Source organism: Centruroides vittatus, unplaced genomic scaffold, assembly GCF_030686945.1.
Source record: "Centruroides vittatus isolate TY-2023 unplaced genomic scaffold, ASM3068694v2 contig_10, whole genome shotgun sequence".
NCBI classification, from domain to species: Eukaryota; Metazoa; Arthropoda; class Arachnida; order Scorpiones; family Buthidae; genus Centruroides; species Centruroides vittatus.
Genome location: NW_027120658.1, coordinates 6,101,559 through 6,116,725, shown reverse-complemented (window position 1 = coordinate 6,116,725; position 15,167 = coordinate 6,101,559). Strand labels below are relative to the sequence as shown.

The following is a 15,167-nucleotide window of genomic DNA, read 5'->3' as shown; positions in this document are numbered from 1 at the left end:
TCAGTGGACGGCATACTTCAGTCGCTCCTTGAAAAATAAGATAAGATTACTCGAAACAAATAAGTGTGTTTGTAATTACGAACAAATGCGATATAAATTTTGGCCTACTTTGTAATAGGAATCATTGTTTTATAAAAAATTTCAGCAAGTCTAATATAAATAATTAATAATCAACATTTTACGAAACGAAAATCACATTCTAGTATATTGTTACAACACTATAAAATTAAGCTCAAGCTTTTTTTTTTCTCTTTCTGAATGAGTGAATGCCCACGAACTGTAACAATTAAAATCTTGAATAAAATGTATATATTTTTTCTAATAAAAAAGTGCATCGATTTATTAAAATACAAGTACAACGATTTGTTTTTATTAATCTTACATTTTAGATTTATTTTGACACTTTCAGTACTTCCATGTAGAAAAACTATTATGTTCGATTAAAGTATAAGAAAACAAGCTGTATTTTTTTAAGAGTTTAAAATATATCTTCTTAGTAAAACCAAAATATTTCTTAAAAATCATAAAAAGTTTTTGTTGGCCATTGATCTTTGACTCTTCTCCTTTAAAGAATTTTTCCCCCTATGTGTACTGCTGCTTCATAGCCATTTATTTAACAAATAAGATGCCAATTTAATCTATTTTTTAATTAACTATTAAAATTATTAATTAAAATTAATCAATAATCCACAAAAACAAAACATAAACTAATTATAATATTCTATACTTAATTTAAATATGCCACAGACCATAACATGTACAGTACAAGTACTTATACAATAAATTATCCTAAAGTTTACACTAATAACGACACGCTGTAAGCTTTGATCTCGTTAATTTATAACTTATAATATTCAAATTAGTTGAGTACTAAAGTGTGATAATAGAAAATAATATAATTTTTTTCCTGTGAATAAATAGATAAAAAATACAAATTCAAATATTAACGTATGGCGTACAACTGGGATGATATTTTGTTTCCACTTTTCATAAACTCCATTTAGAATGTAAAATAAATAAGATTAAGAAAATCTTAGAAAATGTTCGAATCGATATTAGCGTGCGTTGCACAAAGGGGAGCGAAAAACTAAAATGAATGCAAGAAAGGAAACAATGTAAGAGAAATAAATGTCAAGGTTTTGTCTCGACACAAGTTTACTATCGACACAAAATCTTGACAATAAAAAAGTTCGAAAACTAAGAGTTGTTCCGGGAACAGTACACTAGAACAGGTAAATTTAATAAATAATTTGAGGAAAAAGTCTAATTATTATTTTTTTAATTCGTGTAAAATAAATGTAATAATATATCGACAGCTTACTGTAAATAGACTATTATAAATACGATTTTTGTTGTCTTTTTTGATTTTGAGACGTCAAAAAAGTATAATTTGTACAAATTCTATTTGTTTTTTCTAACTGTAATCATTTTCTTGTCGGTCTACATTAAATTGTCACAGATCCAGAAGTCACGCATAAAGACACACAAAGAAATTGCTGCAAATTAATCAAATTCTATTCGAAACACTAAAAGTGTATTTTTGAAAATATCGCCATCGATTTTTCTCGAAAACAATATTTACTCCTTACAATATTATGGAATAAGTAACAAAAAAGAGAAAACGGGCGGCGGTATTTTATAGATTTTTATTCTTACAATCCCAACATCTTTAATGCGATCGCATAAATCGATCCTTCTTAAATCGAATATACAGATTAAATCTTTATTTAATCTGTATATTCGATTATTATTATCTATTTCTAAATAAATAGATAATAATAGATTGTAAATTCACAATCTATTATTATTTATATTCGTTAAAGCAAAAAATAAAATTAAACACTTCGCTATATTACTTATTTTAAAATTATTGTTTTTATTGTTATAACAAACATTGCATCACAGTACTTCACATTATTATAATTATAATTTATAATAATCGTAATTTCATTATAAAGTTCAAATATTCACATTTTAGATACTAATAATGGAAATTATATAATATAAACGTAATAAAGTATTATTTAACAAGCAATATTTAAGTGTATTAACAAATTCTACGGACCTACTGTACAGCCCTATATTTCGTACATAAAGAAAAAGCTTGACCGAAAGTATCGACGTCTAGTATCGTAATTACAGTGTAGCTTTTCTTCTACAACAGTGACGCGTTATAGCTCCATGGGGCCCAGGCAAATTTGAATTAGGGAGCCCCATGTACAGTGTTGACTTCACACAATTTTCTTCGGAGGAATTTTTGGGAAATATTTTCTTACAAACGATTAGCAATTGCCTGGGGGCCCCAGGCAAATGCCCTTCTTGCCCACAGGATAACGCGCTACCTACCGCCTATGCAAGGTTTTATTTTTTAGATCCTTTAATTTTTGAGTGGAAAATAATAATAATATAAATATGATAAAACAATGTTTATAAATACTTTTCGTGTACGCAAGAAATATACAGGATCATTACAGTATATTCGACAATTTTTTGGTCAGTTCCATTTCGGCCCTGTGCCTGCATATCTGTTGCATGTGCCTAGTTAAGACATTGTCTACGTCGTCGACGTTACATAGTTTTACTTTAAACGAATACAGTTTGTCATTCGATACAATATTTGACTTTTTAATTACGATTTAGTAAACCATTACACTTTTGGAGCGGGTCTAATCAGATTGGCAATTACGATTACATAATAGTTGTTCCGGTAGGAAACGAAGCGAAATATCAATCGAGTAGAATATTGTGAACGAATTAATTCATTTCCATAATTAATTATTGTTTGATGTTTATGGAAGAATAACTGAATATGGAGCATTTCAAAAATATTTAGCTTTATGGTCTGTTATTTTTTTATGGATTAAATTTTTTTAAATGAATTTAAACTGGTTATTCTTTTGTTTCCCTGTTTTTATATTTCTTACATTTTGTACAGAAATTAATATCTTGTTCATAAAATTTTCGGCATGCATAAGTTTCTATATTTATAGGATTTGTTTTTTGTATAAGATAGAGTTTGTTTATAGTCTGTTTACATAGTTACTTCATCTTTTAATGGCGTATTTAGAGCGTTCTTATAATGTTTCTGTGTGTTTTATTGTGACAGTGCATGGCGCCATAGCTTTCTAGGGCAATTTTTTTTTCTTTGTACCTAATTGTTCTCTTGTCCCGAATTATTATTATTATTGTTCTTAAGTCGGTTTGAATTTATCATCCTATCGATATTAGACACGACTCGTGAAATTTTATCCTTTCGGTTCTGTTTATATTCTCGTCTACGTTTTCAACAATGTTGGCTGAAAACGCAGATATGATTGCCGAAAGTTTATTATTTCGCTAAGTAATTCAATATATCCGTATCTTATGATAATAGATAAATTTAATCGCGATCATAAATATTCAGAGGATGATTAGGACGTATCAATTGACTGAAAATTTAAGAATATGTGTAATAATCTTTATCTACAAAATTGGTTTGGTTATAACCTATCAGAATCTATAATTAATTAAACTCTCGGTTGATGCATTTTTGATATCTTAAAAGAATTTAAATATTTCATGAATTTTTATTATTTATTTATTTTTAATTTTTGCTTTTAACTTTTAAAATTAATAAATTTATTCACTTAAATTTAGAAGTCGCTTTCAGGCAGATAAATAATGAGTTATTTTAATCTGGGATCTACTATATTTCGTATACCAAACCGATCTAAACGATTATATTTCCAATACAATCCAATATTTCATGCTTTAAAGTATTCTTATATTTGAATTTTTCGACTATTTTAAGTCCTGTGTCAGCTATTTTAAATTGGATGCATTCTGCATTAAGTTTATATTTGTATTTATAAATTATGTAATCCGAAAAACTAATTAATTCGCCAAAGCAACCGATAAACTTCTCAAAGAACATAATACGAGTATATCTGCTGCATTTATGTATATGCACCGAACTGGAGATATTATCAGAACTTGCTGAATAATTATAGCTACGCTAAATATTAAAACATTATCGCCTTATAAAATTATAAATTTTATCTGCAGTATTCTCAAATATCATTTCTTTTACTTTCCATAGATATATATTTCTGGTAGATATAACTATCATTAGAAAATCATCAACGAGCATCTCCGTATCAACCGCTATATACTCTTGAATATCAATCACGTATCCTCATCACCAAAGACGGTCGACTTTGGGCTTTTTTATCTAAGGAAAATCATTTCAATATCATTCATCTGTTTATAGAATGCCATCACGTATCCACGTATCTTTTTCTTCGCAAATTGTCTCCGTTATCACTCATCCTAAAGACAAATTTTGCCCCATATTCAACAATCTAGAACTTTCAAATACTTGAAACATCAGCAATATCATCATTGCCGTATTCAAACTACACCTTTTCTTCGTGAAACTGCAGTTTTTTTATTTTTTTAGTTAAACTTTATCACTTGTCATCGGTACCATTAGTTAATAATTTCGTTTTGCTTTTATATAAGCTTCATTTTTAATATCGTATCAATCATTAATATTACATAAATTTCATTTATAATATTAAAATAATAATAACAGTTTTTATATCATGCCTTTGTAGAGTGTACAGATCCTATATTGTTAATAAAGTTTGAGCTTAATCCTAATGATTTTCAACATGTAAACATTATAATTTATCATTTTTTAAATTATAAAATAAATCACAATTTTACGATAAAATTAAGCAAGTCTTAAAATTCTATAAAATGGAGTATAACTGTTAGGCCTATATAGTGAATTCTACAAAAAAGAAAATTTTCATAATTTTAAAATAGCTAATCTAATCATTTTTCCTATTAATTTAAATTATTAAATATACTATCTTAATTTTAAAAGTTTTAAATAAATATTTGAAAATTTCATTTAAAATATTTTCAAATTAAAAATTTTTCGGTGTTAATATTTTATCATTAAATAACAATAAAAATATACTTTCACAATAAAACAATTTATGTAATCTTACGCATAATTTATTGCTATTTGATTTAGCATACATCCGTATTATTTAATTAAATTTATAAATAAATAATTCAAAAAAATAGATTTATCAATTTGGACTAAATTGTTTCGAATATAAACAAAGCTTTCTTCTTCATATGGATCAATAATTTTACGTATAAGCCCGTACATTACAGAATGTTAGAATAAAAACAGGATATTTTTCAATAATTAAAAAAAAAACAAGATTTAAATATATATTGTTTATTATTTAAATAATAATTAAATGTAATATCCGTAAACAGTATACTAAATAAAATATAGTCTAATGTATTGTATACACTACAAGTAAATAGTAATGTATAGTATATTTTTATAATCTTATAGATTGGTTAATTGTATTAATATCGTTTATTTTTTAATTTAATCAACACTTTTTCTTTAATATATTCATGTATTGTTAATATAGAGTGTTTTCATATTATATATACTGTATATATTCTGTAGTAATTAAATTTCGACTGAGTTTTCCTAAAATCTTATCAAATATATTAAATGCATTTTAATTTATTATTTTAAGAGTTATTCCTTAAAATATCAATATTTAAAACGAAAATTAACTTATATACTTTGACAAATACGATTTTTAAACATTTTTTTTTCTATAACACGTAACATCAGTAACATGTTATAAGTATTTAAGCTACGTATTTAAGTAAGTATCCGTTAAAAATATTAACTATTGCTAATTAATACGACGTTGATAACAATATTGGAAGCTTCAATTCGTACTTAATTAGCAAATAACTAAAACGGAAATTTGTCATTGCTTTAACAACAAAATACGGAATGTGTTCGAATGGTATTCTGTAACAGCCGTAACCACGGTTATCGACGTAACCGCTTTTTAATGTTACTAAATTTAACAGTGATTCGCTTTCTGCCAAATATACTTGGAAGTTTCGTCCGTCACGCAACGTTGGCCTATGCCTACTCGTTTAACTAAATGGATGTCATAATTATAATAAAAATATAAGTATAAATAATATCTACAATAGTCCCTTTATTAAGTATATCTAACATTTATAAATATTAAAATATATATTAAATTTGAAAATATTTCAAATATAATTCTTATATATAATTAAATACGTTTCGTAAATGTAAAAAATTGAATTACTTAAAATTCTGGTTGATAAAATTTACCATAAATATAGACTTAACAGGGTTTAATATACTAATTATTTTTAAAGTAATTAGGTTATGCAATATATTCTATTAAACTGTTTCGAAGTGTCTTATACATTTCGATTTATATTAGTTAAAAAATAATTTGGTCAAATTTTACAATTATTTATTAAATGTAACAAACTAAAATTTTCAGATATAAATTTAACATTTTACACTTTCATTTTCTAATTAATAGATTTAAAACTTAAGGTATAAACAAAAACAGGAAAACAATTTTTCTCGAACACAATTTCAAGCTCTTCCTCACCGGGGATTGCTTTAATTTAGTTTCGGTAACCAGGGAACTGTTGATTCTATCACATAGGTATAGATGTACTGTACGTACGTCTACACAAATTTTCACGGTTCATTCAATTTATATATTTTAACCAAGCGAGTCTTGGAAGACAGGCCAACAACTCACATCGAATCATTTAATCTTCACAATATTACACCAATATTTATCGAAATATCAATAATTATGATTTTGTCTCAAATTGTATGAAGTGATTAAAATGTTTTAAACATTCCAAATTAACATTAAAAAAATAATAAAAGGAAGATTTTCGGCATTTTATTTTGCCTGTTTTAATCGGGAACACTTTGTCTTTTGCACGCTAAAATATCTTTCATATTTCATTTAAATTAAGTTATAAAGCTTTAAATATGTCTATTAAATTTAATTTTTGGCTACAGTATATAAATAAAAACGTAAAATTCAATTATATTTAGATATTCCACCTTTATACATCAATCTAAACTGATTATATTGGTTTAGTTTATCAAATCAAATATTCATTTCTTCTTAAAAATTTTTAAAATATTCAAATGGAATTTTATATTAAGTATATATATATATTTTAATCTTTTATTTAATGTGAATAATTTGATACAATGTATTAAAATTTAATTTCTAAAATTTTGCGATAATATATCATGACGAAAAACGGGAATTATATTGTTTATTTAATTATTATTCAAATGTGAAATTGTAATGTTCACTTATATTATAAAATAGTCTATTAAGTGAATAAATTAATCGTGTAATTTACGTAAGAAAGTTGTTTTGACAAGAAGATAATTCACCAATTAGCTCAACTTGCTAAAGATTTACTAATTAATGAATAGAAAAAAATTATTATTATTATACAAAAATAAGGATTATGTGAAAAATATAAGAATAAGTGAGAAACCTTTTTTTAATTTTATGCGAAAAAAATTACAGAATTACATTATTTTTATTTCAGAATACTTCACAAAACAGATATTATAAAAATGAATTTTGCATTTGATATCGTCAGTCCAGAGAGCAACACGAAACCAAAATTTAAATATATAATTTAATAAAATGAAAAAAAAATTGAAGTACAGTTAATTTCTTGCGCAGTATATAAGCTGTATCTGCATTTTCATTATATATTGTAAAATTTACGGTAAATTTAACACAGTAAGATTAACCAGACATATAAATCCCCATACTCCAGTATATCAGCTTTTTTTTACTGTAATAATTAAAATTGGGAAGAGTTTAAGTTATTAATAACGCTCTTTTACTTTTAAATTGTAAGTATAAAGAAAGAAGTTCTGGTGCCAAGGACAAAATGGATTTTTGGATATTTTTTATAGCCTGAAATATTCTATATATATAAAAAAGTTAATCCCGTTCTGCATTTCGATTGTAAATTGATCGCATTAGGCAGATGGTCGCAATAAAGTCTTTCTACGAAAATTTACCAAAAGTAATTCTCGGACCATTCTGAATTTTCCAACATTTTCCCCTATAGACATTTAGAAGATATTTTCAAAAATAGTAACATCAATCCAAACTAAGCTGGTCGAATTTATCTAGGCGTATACGAAATTTCTGGTATATGTCAGAAATTGATTTCTAAATAACATCTTTATCTACACTTTAAACAACAAAAGATAATGAAATACTTGAAAAATATCTGTTTCAGAATAATATATAATCTTGTATTGCATATTACTCATATTTTATCTTATCATACAGAATATTTCTGATATATTATCGATACTATCGATATATTATCGAAATGTAGACGATCTGAATTTATCTTGTTTTAAAATAGTAAAAAAAAAGATTTTATTTTAAAAATTACATTCTTTTTTCTTTTTTAACATTTTCTGCATTTTTTTTTTATCATAAAAGTAACTTGGGATTTCTTAAACAAAAAATATATGCTTGAGAAATCTTAAACTATTTGAGAAATTCTCTATTGAATAAAATCATGAAATAAATGCATTAAATATTTTATAAAATATTCAGAAATTCAGAATTATGTATATATGTATATATATGTATATATATATATATATATATATATATATATAATATTCTGACTTTCTGTCTGAATACATATTTTAAAACTGGAATAATATTTAATAAAATCATATTTAAATTAAGATGTAATTGATTTAAGATTTGTAAATATCTCATAAAATTTTCTTTCTGTTCATAATAAAAGAAGTCTTGTTGCTAAGAGCAGCAAATATTTCTCCAAAACAGGAATATCATTTAAAATATACTTCGACTAAAAAACTATACGGTATATTTCTCTTATTAACCACCGGGTCCGGACGGCAAGTGGTTAAAATAGAAGGATGAAATTTGTCAAATGTTTCGAATCCATACAAAAGTTCAAATAGGCTTTAAAACATCTAGAAGAGTAAAATTTCACGATAGTTAATTGGACGAAAATATTTTAAACATCATAACAATTGTTAGAAGTTAGTATGATATTTAAAATATTAAGTGTCTTTATACAATCGTAAAGAAAGTATCTTAATACCGGAAGTACTCGCTAAAAAATTGATTATTTTCGGCAGATGGAAGCTCATGGAAAGGTTTCATAGAAAATGATCATTCTGCACGTTCTACTATGAAATGATCACTTCCATCCGATTTCACGAGAAACGATGCGAGAGGAATAATACGAGTAATGATCCCTGAAAATTTCACATTTTTATCTCTTATAGTTTTTCAATTATCTTAACTGCAGACAGTCATACGAACGAACAAAGTATGTTGTTTCTTTCAATGGTTGAAGGAACAAACGTTAATATTCTGTTGAATTTATTTCACGCATCTAATACTCAATTAAAATTCCGAATAAAGTTTAATTTAATTCAAATTCATAGATTAAATCTATCGAAATTTAAGCAATATTTTTAAAAATCCTAAACAATTTTTTATGATTAATTATAATCAGATCTAAGAATTAAAATAATTAAATCATTTTAATTGTAAACAGAATGTTTTAACAAATGCAAATTTTAATTAAAGAAACATTTTAAAAAGATATATTTGTTTTGATATAAGAAACAAAATCAAATATAAAAATAAAAATATCTAAATTTGCACCTTAATCAATGCCAATTCTGTGAGTGAAAATTATTTTTCTACATTAAAAATGCAAATATAATCTTTGATGAAATTTATATCGATTACGACAGAGAAATTATTTTCAATAAGGAATTAATTTAGGAGAAATTTAAATTTTAATTATTTGTATAACTTTCAATTTAGTAAATTAGTAATTAATAAAGACGATAAGAATTTTATAGGAGACACACGTTAAAATATAAAGGAGAGTTAATTAAGAAATTGTAAATTATCTAGAAACATTCTTGAAAATAAACAATATATAAATATAGAAAGAAAATAACAAATAGGATAAGATATTGTTTACAACTTTTTTCTGACACATTCAAATACAAAAACAACTGTAAAGTTCCTTCCAATATGTGTAATAAATAAGTCAGTTTAAAAAAATATATATATATACATATATTTTTTCAATTTGTTCGTTTTATATAATAAATAATATTTTAAATAAGGAAACGAAAAAATTGTTTACCATTTATTTATTGCCTATGAAAAATTTCAGATATCAACATTTTTTACATTTTCAATATACGAAATTTGTGTGCGAATATTTGTGCAGTTGCATGCACCTGATGATTTGAACTTTCATCAAAATCAAAGTTATAAATATTCATAATTTTAATATATACAAACAATGCAGATTCTAGAAATATTAAGTCTGAAAAAAGTCATAAATTACAGTCGGACCTCGATACAGCGCTATCCTGAATAGCGTTACCCTCGTAAAGTGCCAATGAATGCAGGTGAACAGATCTTACGTATTACTGTTAAATAGGGGACCAACCTTTCAGTATCTGTGAATGTACTATTATTCGTTACAAAAGATTTTATCATCAAATCTTTTAATCTGAATCTTTCTAAATAAACGAGGTCTATTGTCCGAATTTCTTCGATTTAGCGCCAATTTTAGAGGCGAACGAACTGTAGCGTTAAATCAAAGTTTCTTTGTATACACAAAGTATAAAGTTAGTTAATTCTTTAATCAATATTCTTTAATGATTGATAAAAAGAATGGTAAAATCGAAGAGAAAACTGCAAATATGAATTCGATTTCGTACTTCTCCCTCTTCGTAATGATGCGGCTCGGTTGAAAATACATAAGCATTTTTCATACAATTCGTCTAATCATTATACTGTTAACAATTGTAATTCATAGAATTCTTCGGCCTGATATTGATCAATTATCACAACTGCGATAGGAGAGTAATCTCGATCGTTAATGATACATCAAACTTTCATACTTTTGTATCAGAATAAATCATTTTCTATCCGTTTCCTCCATTAATGGATCTTTCCTTTAATTTTATTTTATTTTATAAAATTCATTATTCTATCGAAATCATTATTTCGACTTAGCAGCATGAAGAAAATTTAACGCGTGTTTCGATATTTCGAAAGCATTTAGAAATCCCCTAAATTATTTTATTAAATAAACGCTTTATCATTTCGTGATACACTGTAATACTTTTTGAAAATATGTTTGTATTTATGTCTATAGTAAATATCCTGTTCAAAGAATCTTTTTCTTGTAAATTTGACTTTATATGGAAAATTTAGTTCGTACAAATTCCAAATATTTATAAACACATCTTTACTTAAATATGCCTGAACTTTAATTGTGTTACCTTGTTTATTTTATTAAGTTTTTTTATTTATTTTATTTAGTAAAAATTATTAGTCGATACAAATATTATATTAAAATAAAAATTGCTAGATTGTGATAATTATTCCGTTAATTATTTATAATTCAGATACAGAATCTGCACGAATAAATTCATAAATATAAGAAAGTGGCCTGATATTTTGAAGTAAAAGCAAAAAATAAAAATAATAATCACTCGTTCAAAGCATTTTTTAAATTATATTTTAGACTATATAATAATAATAATAATAATAATAATAAAACATAATAAAACACTAAATTATGTAAACACTCACTTACTACCACACTACATTCATTCAATTTCTACACTCGCAGACATTCATACATTAGTTTATGCTGGGGCAGTCACAGTAGTGACACACCATGGACTGAAAGTACAATCACAGACAAATACACAGAAAACACAATTCTATCACAAGCCTGCCTGGCAGAGAAGAATAGAAACACAAATAAATGACATTAGACAGCAATTAGGCAGGCTGACACAATACACTAAAAACAACATAACACCCAAATTAAGGAAACAGCTCAAAAACATTTTCAAGAAAATAAAAACACACACAAAACATGAACATCACAACACACGCATTACAGAATACATTGATACACTAAAACAAAAACTTGCTGCCAAAGCACGTAGACTCAAACGATACAAAACATGTACACTACGAAAACAACAAAATAAATTATTTACAAACAATGAAAAACTCTTTTACAGACAAATTAATAACAAAGCAAACACTGATACACAGCACAGTGGCACACCAACAGAAGAAGAACTCACAACATATTGGTCTTCTCTTTGGTCCAGTGCTGTCACGCACAATGCTGAAGCAGGCTAGATCGAGGAGGAGAACAAAAACTTACACAACATACCAACTATGCCCTGTGTTGAAATAAGCATACGTGATTTCCAATACACTGTTAACAGAACACACAACTGGAAGACACCTGGTGTAGACAACATTCATAATTTCTGGTACAAAAAGTTTACATCACTGCACCAGGAACTAGCTAAACACCTAACACACATCATCATCAATCCACAAGACATGCCAAATTTTCTTACTCAGGGCATCACCTACATGAAACCTAAAAACAACAATACCACAGACCCCACACAATACAGACCAATTACATGTCTTCCAACACTCTACAAATTATTGACATCCTGTATTGCAAACAAAATATACAAACATGTTGAAGAACACGACATTCTAACAGAACAACAAAAAGGTTGCCGTAGAAATCACAAGGGATGCAAAGAACAGTTACTCATAGATTCAGTCATTCTACGGCAAGCACACAAACAACACAGAAACATACACATGGCATATATAGACTACAGAAAAGCATTCGACAGTGTTCCACACAGTTGGCTGCTACATATCCTACACATGTACAAAATACATCCATCACTCATTGCATTCTTTCAAAACACTATGCAGCACTGGAGAACAACACTACATCTCAGGGTTAGTAACACTTCCATACAAAAAAACCAAATTTTTATTAGGCGAGGAATTTTTCAAGGAGATTCCTTGAGTCCTCTTTGGTTCTGCTTAGCCCTGAACCCATTATCCAACATGTTAAACAACACGCAATATGGTTACAATATCAGGCATGAAAAAACAACACAGTATACACTGTCACATCTCATGTACATGGATGACATAAAACTTTATGCATCCACACAAAAACAACTTCATCAACTCCTACAAATCACACATTCATACACCAACGACATACAAATGGAATTTGGCCTAGATAAATGCAAAACACTTCACATAGAAAAAGGAATCCTGAAGAAAGAAGATTTCGCACTTGGAAATGGAGACATTATTGAATCCATGGAAGAGGGCGAGTTCTACAAGTATTTAGGATTCCAACAGGCCAAACTAACAGAACATACACAAATAAAGCAAAGATTAATTAAAGAATACCAAAGTAGGTTAAATGCTATTCTCAGAACACAATTAAATGCAAAACACACAGTTAAAGCAATAAACACATATGTCATCCCAGTACTCACATATTCTTTTGGAGTTATACATTGGACTCACACTGATCTTGAGCAACTCCAAAGGAAAACAAGAACAACACTTACTAAGCATAAACAACATCATCCTAAATCCGCCACAGAAAGATTAATCCTTCCACGTAAAGATGGCGGGACGTGGCCTGATTGACATAGTTAACCTTCACTACAAACAAATACAGTCACTGCGAGAGTTTTTTTATGAAAAACAAGAAATATCACAATTACATAAAGCAGTAACTCTAGCAGACTCGAATAACACACCATTAAACTTACACTCACATAATATGGACACAACACAACATATAAAAAGCATAGACACCATTAAGCAATCGTGGGCTCGAAAGGCACTCCATGGCAGGCATCCTTATGATCTGGCCCAGGATTTTGTTGACAAAACTGCGTCAAACAGCTGGTTAGCTCGGGGATGCCTCTTTGGGGAGACGGAAGGATTCATGATTGCCATACAGGATCAGGTCATAAATACTAAAAACTACAGAAAACACATACTCAAAGATGCAACACTCACAAATGACACATGCAGAAAATGTCACATCATGCCAGAAACTATACAACACATCACCTCTGGTTGCAAGCTCTTGGCACAAACAGATTATTTACACAGACATAATCAAGTAGCAAATATAATACACCAAGAGCTTGCAAAGAAACACAAATTAGTAGACATCCACGAACCATATTACAAATACATTCCACAGACAGTATTGGAAAACAACACGCACAAAATGTACTACGACAGAGCCATAATCACAGATAAAACAATTTACCACAACAGACCAGACATCACACTCATTGACAAACACAATAAAATCACATACATTATAGACATATCCATTCCAAACACTCACAATATACAAAACGCATGCACTGAAAAAATTAGCAAGTACACAGAACTCGCCCAGGAAATAAGGCATCTGTGGAGGATGGATAGGGTGCTTATTGTACCTGTTGTTCTCTCCTCTACAGGTGTCATACCACACACACTACACAAAAGCCTGGGCACATTAGAATTGAATAGAAACACATACATCACACTACAGAAGGCCACTATATTGAATACATGTCATATTGTGAGAAAATTCCTGAATACAGACACACACACTGATACACTTCTTTAATTTCTGTTTTGGTTACTATGCCTTGACTTTGGTCCGGCATAGTACTTAGCCACCGGTGTTAACTGAGTATATCTAACTTAACCCAACATAATAATAATACAAATTTTATAATAAAAACCGGCAAAAATTTTTATCCCCTACTTGAAGTTTCTGGTTACATCACTGAATTAATTTATAATTAATAAATACTTAGATAAAATTTGTTAAACATTAATATTGAAGCAATTTTTTAAAAACATTCCAAATATTGAAAATGATGTTAACAGAATAAAATGGATTATCAGATAATGGCCTTATCTGATCATTTCTTCCTTTTTCTCTCTCAATAATACATTAAATATGATTTTTAAGACAATTAACGATAGTTATTTGATAATAAAATTGTTAAAATAATTACAGTTTTCTTTTAAAGTGTTAGAAATTTTTACAATATTGAACTCGTTAAGCATTATCTGAAAACGGCCTTGATAAGAATAGAAACATTTTACTTATCTACCAGTAAGAATAGCTAGTGTTAACACTGCATAGGAATACTATCTTGTTATTATTAAACACAAATTTTAATTTAGATGATACGTTCCGACTTATATGTTTTTATATAGTAAATATTGGCAGATATTCAATACGGTGTCATAATTTCATAAAAATAGAAACGGGAATTCATTCAATGAGACCGAGACAAACTTGAATTCGTATCCTTTTCTATATTTAGTTTTTAG

At 27.4% G+C, this 15,167-nt stretch overlaps 1 protein-coding gene across 11 annotated transcripts in view; it reads right to left on the bottom strand.

Moving 5' to 3' along the window:
* The window catches only part of PMCA (plasma membrane calcium-transporting ATPase 3), a 428,157-nt gene that overhangs the window by 319,802 nt on the left and 93,188 nt on the right, over positions 1 to 15,167 (bottom strand). The gene's annotated exons all lie outside the window — the stretch shown is intronic.